This window comes from Cololabis saira, chromosome 8 (assembly GCF_033807715.1).
Source record: "Cololabis saira isolate AMF1-May2022 chromosome 8, fColSai1.1, whole genome shotgun sequence".
Taxonomy (NCBI): Eukaryota; Metazoa; Chordata; class Actinopteri; order Beloniformes; family Belonidae; genus Cololabis; species Cololabis saira.
In genome coordinates this window covers 14,430,138-14,442,233 of record NC_084594.1, presented here as the reverse complement: position 1 = coordinate 14,442,233, position 12,096 = coordinate 14,430,138, and the positions used below count along the sequence as shown (strand labels likewise).

At 42.5% G+C, this 12,096-nt stretch overlaps 1 long non-coding RNA gene across 1 annotated transcript; it reads right to left on the bottom strand.

Annotated features, from left to right (window-relative positions):
• Nucleotides 1-2,249: 2,249 nt before the first annotated feature.
• LOC133448374 (uncharacterized) lies at nucleotides 2,250-8,704 on the bottom strand. Its single transcript, XR_009782964.1, has 4 exons — nucleotides 8,661-8,704; nucleotides 2,812-2,894; nucleotides 2,467-2,675; nucleotides 2,250-2,355 (listed from the first exon to the last, which is right to left on the bottom strand). It is a non-coding gene; the product is annotated as an uncharacterized LOC133448374 (long non-coding RNA).
• Nucleotides 8,705-12,096: the final 3,392 nt, after the last annotated feature.

Sequence of the window (12,096 nt, the reverse complement as noted above, 5' to 3'; positions counted from 1 at the left end):
TCTATCCACCGCGCGGGTCCATTCTCTCCTCTGCGCTGGCACCGTTTCATGAAGCGAAAGCACCAAGACGGACCTCCATGAAAATGTTCAATTTTCATTTCTTCCGCCAGCGCTACTGTGCTTCACACCCCCCTTCCCCCTTTAACGTCTGAGGATGGTCTCATTCACGTCCGCAACTCACGGGTGCTTTCTCATGGTGGCCGTCCGCCTTACATTACCGTAATACAGGTAATAGATACGGCGCACCGTTTCATTGGGCGCGCAGCACATTTTTAAAAAGAAAAAAGAATTTTATGTGCGCCTTAGGGTCGCGAAAATACGGTACTAGTAAAAGTAGTGGAGCCAAGGAAAACCGCCTTATTTGGTTCCCTATCCTCTTACGTGACTAGTAAGAGGAAGAAAAGCAAGTGGGAGCTTGTGGCATAAGCTGTACATGCGGTGGGCTAAGCGACCGGCAAAGCGCAGTCAGGAAAGGTGGTGGACAAGCTATGGAGGTCCTTGTGCCATTTCAGCAATGCATGTGCTTCATCGTGCGTGACACCGTCCTCACCGGGCTATTACTACTACCACCATTTAGCAGCCGCTTTTATCCAAAGCAACTTACATCTGAGCAGGGCCTGTTTTTGCTATGGGCTACTGCCCAGGGCGCAATCCACGCGGGGGCGCACGAGCACCGCCGGGTAGGGTGCAGACGCAACGCCGTGGCCGGCGCCCTCTTGCGCGCCTGCCGCAGCGCAAACCTCGCGGCAGGCGCAGGCAGGTGCGGCGTCACGCTGGGGAAGGCGCAGGGAGATGCGGCGCTATGCCGCGGCAGGCGCGCTCTTACGTGCCACAAGCTTGGCGGCAGAGCGGTCCGCTCTTGCGCCGCGGTTGCACATACACAATGAATGGGAAAGTCGGCAGAGGTCGCCGCTTTGCGCCCTCTATGTGAAGGGGGCATAGAGGGCGCAAAGCGCAGCGGCGCAAAGCGCAGCGGCGCAAACCTCGCGGCAGGCGCAGCGTCACAACGCGTAAGGCGCAGGGAGATGCGGCGCTACGCCGCGGCAGGCGCAGGGAGACGCGGCTCTACGCCGTGGCAGGCGCCCTCTTACGTGCCACGAGCTTGGCGGCAGAGCGGTCCGCTCTTGCGCCACGGTCGCACATACACAATGAATGGGAAAGCCGGCAGCGGTCGCCGCTTTGCACCCTCTATGTGAAAGGGGCATAGAGGGCGCAAAGCGCAGCGGCGCGCGAGAGGGCGCCTGCCGCGGCGTTGCACCGCACGAGAGGGCGCCTGCCGAGCCGTTGCGCCACACCTGACTGCCCCAAATTGAACATTTAATTTCACTGTGCCATGCTGTGACGACATCTCGGCACGCCCAATAGGAGAGAAAGTAATGGAGGGTGAAAAAAACGCCGGTTGTAGATCAGAGACAAAATCAAAATGGAGGAAAAAATTATTTTGGCTGTGAGTCTGTGTGAGGAGCTGTGGGATACAAGACTGCAGAAGCAGAAAGGAGTTTTTCCAAGCTGAACCTCATTAAAACATACTCTAGGTCCACTATGTCACAGGAGCGTCTCTCTGGACTTGCCATCATCAGCATCAATCATACAGTTGCACAACAGATATCGTATGATGATGTAATTGATGATTTTGTTGCAAAGATGGCTAGAAAAGTCAAGTTCTAGATTGCAATTTACCTCTTTACACCTGTTGAAAGGGTGAAAGAGCCAGGTTAAAAAATCTGCTACAGTCTGAGCACTCAATTCAGATTATGTGAATAAGCCTAAGTGTATGTTTTATTTATTCATTTTATTCATTATTTATAGATTTTAATGTGTGAAGAATTTATAGTAATTTACAGTTTTTTTATACACACTGTATTTCATTCATTTGTCTTATTCATTTATTTATTAAAGATGCATGGCTGTGCATTGATGGGGGGTGGGGGGGCGTTTGAAGGACAGTTCGCCCAGGGCGCAAAAGCATCTGAGACACACACCCCATGGAGCAATTGGGGTTAGGGCCTTGCTCAAGGGCCCGAGGTGGTTCATCTTGGTTGCCATTCTGTGGCTTGAACCTGGGACCTCCAGACGCGAGCCCACCTCTGTAGCCACTAGACTACCACCAGAATACTACGTGTTGGGTTAATTCAGCATCCAGATCAAGGTCAATTATTAAATCGTTCAAGTGTACCATAGCCCACAGTTATGACAACTTATTTATGCTCACTTAGAAATAATAGACTGGATTGACTGAATTCATATTGTTACAATTTTATTTAATTCAGATGAGGCCACACCGGTAACCTCTGGGGTCATATTCTCATCCCTCCCACCTGAAGAACCTCAATCTTGAAGTTGGCGCAGGCTGCTCTGGAATCCCAAGACAAAATAATTCAGTCGCTTGCTGAAATCAACATGAACTAGCATAACTGACGCACTTGTCAAAATAAAACAATACATTTGATAATATTAAAAATTAACCTTGACTTCCATTTATATGATGTCAATTACACGTTGTTAGGCCCGAACGGCAGCTGGATGGGGTTGCACAAGGAGTGGTGCTGGCTCGTTTGCTGGCTCCTCAACTTCACACAGTGGGATGCCATGGCGGTGCGCCAGATTGTGCAAGATGGCACATGCCATGGCAATCCAACACCTCGTCAGGGCGGTACAGCAGCATCCCCCCGGTCCTGTCCAGACGGCGCCACCGATATTTCAGTGGTTCAGTGGTTAGCAGCTGTCACATGACTGGTTATTATTAATAGACACATTAATGAACTGTAACGTGTAACTATTTAAAGTCGACATAGTAAACGCATCACTTACCAAGGAGCCATCCATCCTGCACCCTGCCAGCTTGGAGCCTCATCCCCACCATGCTGTTGCCGAGGATGTAGGAGGCAGGCCACCTTGCCACAACATTCAACAGGTGCATTTGTGCATCACATATGATTTGTAAGTTGATTGAATGAAAATTCTTCCGGTTAACGTAGAGATGGCACCTTTATTGCAATGTGTGTGCAGTTGATCATGCTGATTACATTAGGAAAACCGACAATTGCTGCAAATTGTGTTTTGATGTTTGCACGGTCAGCTGCATCATACAGGAACCTGAGGTACTTGGCGGACATGCCGATGATCCCGTCTCATACAGCTGGGATTGCACAGTTCAGTGCAGACTGACTGATTCCTGACCGGTCTGCCAACTCCTGCAGGAAGGACCCGGTTGCCAGGAAACCAAGTGTAGTGAGCATTTGTAGGGGAACAGGTAGTGCATGGTTCCTCCCCATGGACCTCTCCAAAGTCGGAACTCAGCACAGAATTCCAAGAGGATGGCTCTTGGAAACGGCTGAACAGCCTGTCATCGTTGTGGGCCAGTAAATCAGTGTGATCCCTGAAGACTCACTCCATCCTGATCCTGCCATTAGCGATGTCCTCTAGCCCTACGCCGTAGGGTACGCAGCGACGCGCAGCAGGGCTGCGTCGATTAACGCGGCAGCTCCGCGGCGGACACGGGGAAACTCCAGCTCGTTGCCCGAGGAGGAGGCGCCGCTCCCGGGGAGCTGCGCCGCAGAGGCGGCCCGGAGGCCGGATGACCAGATGATCTACAGGTTTGGAATGCTTATAAATGTGGTCGAAAACGCAGATCTTCGTTTATGTGTGGAAGGTTTTTTTTTTTTTTAACAACGATGTAATGTGGATACTCATTTTTTATAAACGAAGGGGGGGAAATACGGGGAAATATTCGGTTTTAAAAATACCCGGCTATTTCGGATGCTTTTAATCAGAAAAAAGAGAAGATAATAAGCCTGTTTTCTGTTTAGAAAGTACAAACGTAGACAGATTACAAGTACTCACCCGTTTTTAAGGAGTTATTTTCGGAGTTTCTTTCAGGAGCACGGAGCAGGAGTGCTGCAGTGAATAAAGGCGGATTTATGGTTCCGCGTAAAATCGACGGCGTAGCCTACGGTGTAGGGTACGCGGCGCACGCAGCGCTCTGTGCGTCGCCGCGTAACCTACGCCGTAGGGTCTGCGTTGGTGTAACGCGGACCCATAAATCAGCCTTTTAAAAAGCGAGTTTCAGCTGTCAATCAAAAGAACGTGGGGGGCCTAACGGGTTTCGTAATTATAAGGCTGTGGCCTGTCATATTGGTGTGAATACACATTCACAACCTCTTCAGTGTCACAACTAACATTAAGATCCATTATTTTTCCTATTGTTGAATTCACCGCGCTCCCTGATGTCACGTCACTTCCGGTTCAACTTTTTCAGATGCGGAAGTAAAATACTCTCACAAAAACAACTCCGGAGGTCACTGTAGTATATATTTATGCGTATTTCAATGAAAATTCAGTTCCTACATTATTTTCCTACACATTGATTCACAGGGGTCTCCAACCTGCAATATGCTCTTTAACATCCGACCGTGATCGTAGAAAGTGGCGTACGCACGTTTTTTTGTGCACTGCACTCTTTGTACATGAGGCACCTAGTTTGGTCTTCTGCTGCAGCCCTAGGGTCAGTGTGCTGTGCATTCAGAGATGTTCTAAAAGCATTAGCTGTAACATGTAGTTATTATTTTGGAGGTACTGTTGCCTCTCTTTCATTTTCAACCAGTCTCCTCAGAGAATGGAATCCATCATGCATTCTCTGGACAATTTATATTTTTCAGACTATTCTTTGTAAACCCAAGAGATGGCTGAATCCAAGTGTGTCATTTTTCTATACTTGTGACCCCCCGCCCGCCCCAGTACTGCTTCAACTCCTCAAATGGATTAGCTGCACTGACGTGTGCATTTCTAGGAATTACTAAAATTATAACCCAGTATTTGGCAATGCAATGCCATTCCAAACCCATCTTAAAACACTTCCCATGTTTGCAGTGATTCATAACAACAAAAAGCTCATCTTGATCATTTATCGTTCGTACACAATTGCATGCTTATGAGAGATAAGAATGCAACTTTTTGCTTTTGACTATACACTTGTACTATGTGCATAATTGCCCCTGTGAGTCTTCAGGATGCAACAAAGGAAAGTTCCACATTAAAATAAATGGAGTAAACTGAGGAAAGTTTCATTATTCATTTCACACTGGCATGCAAAACTCACCAGCTTCCCAAAGGGAACACTATGAAATTTCAATTGGCATCATTCTATGAGTTAGGTTTTAATGTCAATATCACAGGCAGTGAAGAACAGCCTCGCAGGCTCCCATATGACTCCAACAAGAAACTTCAAAGGAGCACTTCTCTGAATCCCTCAGTTTTGCATTAAATACCTTAACCTTGGAGACATGGTAACTACCCAGCTGTGTCAGTTACCGAATTCCAATGAAAAACTGATCATTGAGGACAAGAAAGAAGAATTATTAACAGCTATGCCCTCTGCCTTCCAACCTGTCCATCTGTCCAGCCGGCCTGATTTTTACCCTTGAAATCAACTTTGTTCTTTGTGATCACTACTGTACATTCTCATAAAGATTACTTCATCCATGGACTCTTAAAACTTTCAGATCAACACTGCTGATAGTCTCTGCAAGAAAACAGACATGGACTGTGATCTTTTACTTGAAATATCAATGCATTGGGAGGCAGATGAGAGAACTCCTTACATGGAATAAATAATAACTCCTTTTCTGATGTTTTGTAGATGGAGGAGGGTGGGGGTGATTACATGAAAAAGCTGAGCTGGTTCTTTTGGAACTTGAGTGGCTGCTGCTCAATTAGCCTCAGGTGTTGGTCATTAATGGTTGATGGAATCTTCTCCACCCGAGTGTATGTGTGTCTATAATGCTGCCAGTTTTGTATGCTACAGAGGTAGTATCAAAGGTATATTGTAAGGAATTTTCATGCATACATACATACATATATCTCCAGGTTCTGTAGTCCAGATTCAGTGTACTACACAGTGGACGACATACAGCAACATTTGAAATGCGTGATCTCTCCCAGGACAAAAGACAAACAACTTTCCTTTTAATAATCTGAGGAGGTCCTAAATTTGCAACTAATATTTTGTTCCAAACGACACCCTAAAGCAGTGGTCCCCAAACCCCGGGCCCCGGCCCGGTACCGGGCCGTGGGTCATCTGGTACCGGGCCGCACAGAGAGAAAAAATAATTTCTGTAGCATCCCCTGATGATGGATGACTCTCAAACTGATGGTTCACAATGTTTTTATTCCTTGGATGTACAATAAATACACTGCAAACACACCGTAAGAGCTATAAAGGAATAAAATAAAATAGAGTTCTACATTCATATAAGTTTCATTTAACTTAAATACAGACTGACGCAGCTGCTGCTCGCTCGGTAATAACAGCTACACAGGCTGATTTATGGTTCCGCGTTACACCTACGCAGAGCCTACGGCGTAGGGTGTGCGGCGACGCCGTCGATTTAACGCGGAACTATAAATCAGGCCTACCGCTGACAGAAAAACTCAATATGTACATAAATAAGGCATAACATTTGCAAAGAAAACAAATCCTTATCAGAAGGTGTTTTTTGTGTCAGTTGTGCACCACTTTAGCTTTCAAGACACTAGTTTAGTCTTTCAGACATACTTTCTACTGCCGTTAAACTTTTACCATCGAAGTCCGAAGCTCAGGATGTTTACAATTTCTCAGCGAGACGCCTTCAAAATAAAAGCACTAAATATCGGTCTCCTTAATAAATAAAATAAAAGCCTGGCTTTAAATAACGTTAATGAGACATAAAAACACATTTATAGAAATACTCATATTAAAAGGTAATTTAAAATTTCCATTATTTTATTTTATTTTTTCGAAAATTATGTTTTATTATTATTCATTATTATTATTATTACTATAGAGAAAATATCACAGTTATTAATGCCGATCTTGTCATTTTATTTCGTTTTTATCAACTACACCTTTAGATTGGGCCGTGAAAATATTGTCAGACATTAAACCGGTCCGCGGTTCAGAAAAGGTTGGGGACCACTGCCCTAAAGTACACAAGGGTGACTTGAGGAAAGAGCAGTTACTCCTTACATGTGATTAGAAAACGCTTTAACAATCTGATATATCTAGGAACAGCTTTCCTAGATATAAATATAGTGTGATGCACTCAGGGTTCTGAAATTACTACTAGAATCAAATGTATCCACTAATACAACACTGCTGGTAGTTAAGGAGGGGAAAGAAATATAAAAAAAGTTTTTAGTTTTAGAAGTTTTGGAAGTTTTAGCTATACATCTATATCCTGAGTCCTCAGTGGAATTGACAGACTTTGCCCCATCTGCTACCACTATAACAGGCAAAGTAGTTTTAAATAAAAAATATCTGGATGTCAGTCTGCCCTCATTTCATTTGAATTAAACTCCTTCCAAAGACAGAAGAAAAAAAAAAATCTTTCCCCTCTTGCCCTCACTTAATATATGGAGAGGTTCAAATAATCCTTATAAAGTTCATCTCATGCAGCTGCAAATCTCAAGAAAAGCATTTATACATAATATGAGCCGTCTGATAGACCTGTAAGAAATAGACCGTCATCATCTCAGCATATTTGGAACACCCACGCAGTCTCTCAATCGTCACATTTAGAGGGGGCATGAATGGGAAGGAAAATGTCATTAGTGAGATAGGTAATCTGTTTCTGGAGAGGAATCAAAGATCATAATTGGATTTTCTTCAAACTGCTTCAAGCTTTTTGGAGTCTCAGACCACTATCATATTAATGATTGTAAGCTGCAGAGTTTAAGAGTGAGCTTGGTGGAAAAATGGCTTCCTCTACAGGTGCCTGCCAATAACTTCAGACTGCAGCAACTGTGCCACCGTTGAATTCCCCCTGCTTTAAGAGGTTTAGTGATTGAAATGAGTTTAGAGCATGTCAACTGAATATTATATGAAAGATGAGGAAGGAGGGTTGGAGTTGTAGAATTGTGTAAAAGGAACTGAATAAATATCCAAGAAATAAAAAAATAATAGCTTATTCATGGTACAGCAAAAACTAAACTGGATGTTGAAAATCCTTCCATCAAAAATGACAACTGCAGAGTATAGCAGAGTATTGCAGTGCCCTTCATTTCCGTCGGACTTGTTTTGTTCGATAGATCTACAAAAATCGAGTGAATTGTCTCCTGATCGATGCAAGTCACATTCTACGGGAGAAAACTGTGTTCTTATGAGGTGTATTTAATTACTCAACCAGTCCAAACACTCCTACAGATCATGTCCACAACTTATCTCTAAAGCGTCTTTCATGAAAATAGTATCTGGTTTGTAAGAGCTGCTCCATAACAAGAGAATTGGGGAGGTGCTCTCAAAAACCCTACAGATCTAGGGTGTCACGACCTTGGGTTTCCAAATTAATTTTGCTCTCATTATCTAGGTTCAAAGACTTCTGGGCAGCTGCTTTTGTGGCCTTGTGCTGCAGGTTATATTGGAGTTGATCAGTCATCTCGTCAGTTGCTTAGCTGTTTCTTAGCTGCACTTTAAAAAAAAAAAAACTCACTTAAATGCTAGTAATCCACTAATAATTATAATAATTATAATAATAATAATAATAATAATAATACTACATGCACCACTACATCCACTAGGCTCTGTGTTCTCAGGAAAGCCAGTTTCTGGCTAAAGCTAGTGCTAACACAAACAACTTAATTGGCAGCATTAATACCTCACAAACAGTTTTAAAAGTTTGTCTTACCAGCTTCCTCTCTGATGACTTGTTCCACCTCTGCTTAGGATCACCACACTGCACAGCCAGGTGTACTAATAGCCTCCCTCCTAATGCCTTGCCAGGTGTCGTACCCCTCCTTTTGTGGACCACGTGCCACAGTGTGACTTGTAAATGGTTCTTCCCCCCTCAGTACTCTGTACACTCCTGATGGTTGTTTGAGATACCAATTCATTTATTTTTCTTAAAAGGTACTACTCTTGAAAGTGTGTTTTATCACTTTGTTTTATCACTTACTTGGTTAAGTAAACTCAGAGTAAGCTATAAAGCTTTGCACCATATCCTCTGAACATAACGTGGTATAACGTTTGTCTCAGGTTATTTTCAACCTCAATCTGAAGTCACAGGAGTTTGGTTACTGTCCCAGCATGGCATTCCCTTTTGAGGACAGACCAACACATGCTTTACATCGGGAGGGGCAATGAGACCGCACACTGATGCGTTATCTTATACCTTATTTTGGAGGAACAGCATTGAATGTTTGCTGAATCTTTAATACACTTAAACAACATTCAGCAGTCTAACATTTCAAATAGTTCACACCATGGAACTACCCAAACATCTATTTAAACATTGTGTGCTGGGGATGTAAAAAACATTTTGGCAAGGTAACATTGCTGGGTATCTGCTTGCTTGTTGGTTTGTCTTGTGCGCAGGCAGTACCAAGGAAATGGGACTGGAGTTGAAGGGGAAATACTGATAGTCAGTCTAAAATACTCACATTGCACTAATGTGTTGGCATCCTGAAAGGTAACTTGGCTCAATGGATGTGCACCCAGGAAGTCTATCCATAAATGTTCGTCTTTGATTGCTGCTGAGAGCCAGTTTCTTCACAGGAGTGGAGGGGAGTGATGCCAGTCCCCCATCTGTTTGATGGGCCTCTTACCTTCCTATTAGCTTTGAAATGTTAATGAAAGAGGCAATCCCATCTGATTAAAAGAAAATTAAGAATCAAGTTATACATAGATACATACACACACATTATTATCTTTATATGTGTATATATATCTATGTATAAAAAAAATATAAAAAATATATATAAAAAGTATATATATATATATACGTGTGTGTGTGTGTGTGTGTGTGTGTGTGTGTGTGTGTGTGTGTGTGTGTGTGTGTGTGTGTGTGTAAAATGTATGTACTATGTACGTATGTACTATGGGAGTTTTTAACTGCCATTGTTTATGTAATAATTGCTCAGGGGTCATGTTCTGGGTCTCTGGAAAGCGTCTGGAGACAACTTTTGTTGTATTAGATGCTATATAAATAGAATTGAATTGAATATATTGAAGCATATAAACACCCCATAAAGTAGTGGAAGTAGTGGAGGGATCATGATTTGTTTTGCAGCCGAAGGAACTTGGCCCCTTGCAGTCTCTGAGTTTACCATACATCCATCCTCTGTTTACAAAAGTATTTTTGGGCCAAATGTGATGAGAGAAGTCTGCATGGACAAATTCCTGCATCTTCTGATGAGTAAAAAAAGAAATGGCCAAAATGTCTCTACAGCTCCATAAAACAGTGACAACGTCATACAAAAAAATGCAGATGTCATTTTCGGTGCTTCTTCAAGCTAATGAACAAGGCTTCAACATATTCTAGATTTTGACTAAGGTTTACTTAAATAAAGAATGACGAAATGTAACATATGAAACTGTATTTACTTAATTTAGAGTTCTGTTTAGAATCTGACCATCTTCATATCCTTATATGTACAATCATTCAACTGGAAGTGGGTGTATTTTCTTACGTACGTGACAAGATGTTCAATTCCGAAATATTCAAATTACTCAGTGTGCACCCTTCAGTCCCGGTTATGTTTATGTTTATGCACATGTGTGTAACAAGGTGGTGTTTGAAGCTCCTTCATATTTCTCCTACAAATTGCTGATATCTCAGCAGATGGAAGTACTGCAGTTATGGAAGAAGACGGCAATAATCTGAAGTGCTGCCAGTCTGAAGTACAATGAAAATAGTGGAGCATATGAAGTATTTTTTACAGCAGTTTCTCACACTTGTGGCCTTTACGTTGTCATGTATTAGAGCAGACTTAGCTTCTGAATTAGACTTTTGGTGAGTAGCGTATAGGGAGATGAAAACAGATATATACAATGTGAATACTTTGATTTCTGAGCATATTAAGCAATAAAGAAAACAATTATTTTTAGAAAGAGAACATATTTTGTCTTTCTGAATCTCTCAAAAATGAACAATCAAAAATGTGACCTTTCTGTTTGTTAAATATCTTTGTTGGAATAGTTTTTTCTTTCCTACCATTGAATCTCCATTTCTCCATATTGTATGCCTGCTGCGCTTGACCTGCCCTGATGAAATCAAAGCAGTTATTGTTTGGGTAAGGCAGCTTTCCAGTCCTCTGGCACACATTCTTGGAGAAAACTTGAAAAGAGGGTTTCGGTAGAAATCAAGGAAACCCACAGCCATTCAAGATAGTTGCCTTTAGCCGAGATAAGCAGACCTATGTGGTATCGCTGTGCAGAAACTGCACAGCAGCTCAGGTGTCTGTGCTTTCCAAACATTTCAAACCTTATGTTACCAGATAAATAAGGGACACACACAAGCAAAGCGTGCAGTTTCACTTTTGCTGTATTTCCACCAGAGGCTTCAAGAGATCCAGTTCAAATTATAACTGATAATTCCTGCTATGATCACTGGATGTGTGAGCTGAGCAGTAAAGCTAAGCGTGGCATTGGATATTCTCAGATTACATTCAGACCTCATCCATATGGGCAAAAAGAAAAATCCGATATGAATCAGATGACAGCACTTCCCTCTTCCATCTAAGAGGGCAAATCACATGTTTGAAAATACAGTGGTGATTAATATCGCAAAAGTCTCCTCTGTGTTCTCCATTCTAAAATCTGGCTAATCCCTTGCTGAGCAGTGGCTTGAATATCTGGCTTGAATATCTTGCATGACTTGGAGCTTCTGTTCTGTCCGTTCACTTTTACTGAACTAGCTGACCTTGCGGTATAAATGCCAATATCCACCGTTGAACATCACCGAAGCGTGGCAATGTGATAACGGAAATAGGCCCATGTGGCCTACTAGATCTTCTATTTCACCTGCGGTCATTTTTTTCTGCATTTACTGAAAATTGTCTGTATTTATTTCCTTCAGGGCTAACTTTTTCCACATCAGTAGCCCAGCCAATCAACCTTGCCTGCTGTTAACTAGTGTAAATGCATTTTATAGATATAGGTTGTTTTTTAAAATATTGTGTAAGAAATTCATGAAAAAAAAATCGTATTAAATTAAAACATTTTATAAATCAGAATTGGTCACAAATACCTGCTGTATAATCATAGGTGAGAGGGTATTTATTTTATATGACAATTTCAGAACTTCTGCACACAATGCCCCATCAACTGTAATTATAAGAAATGAT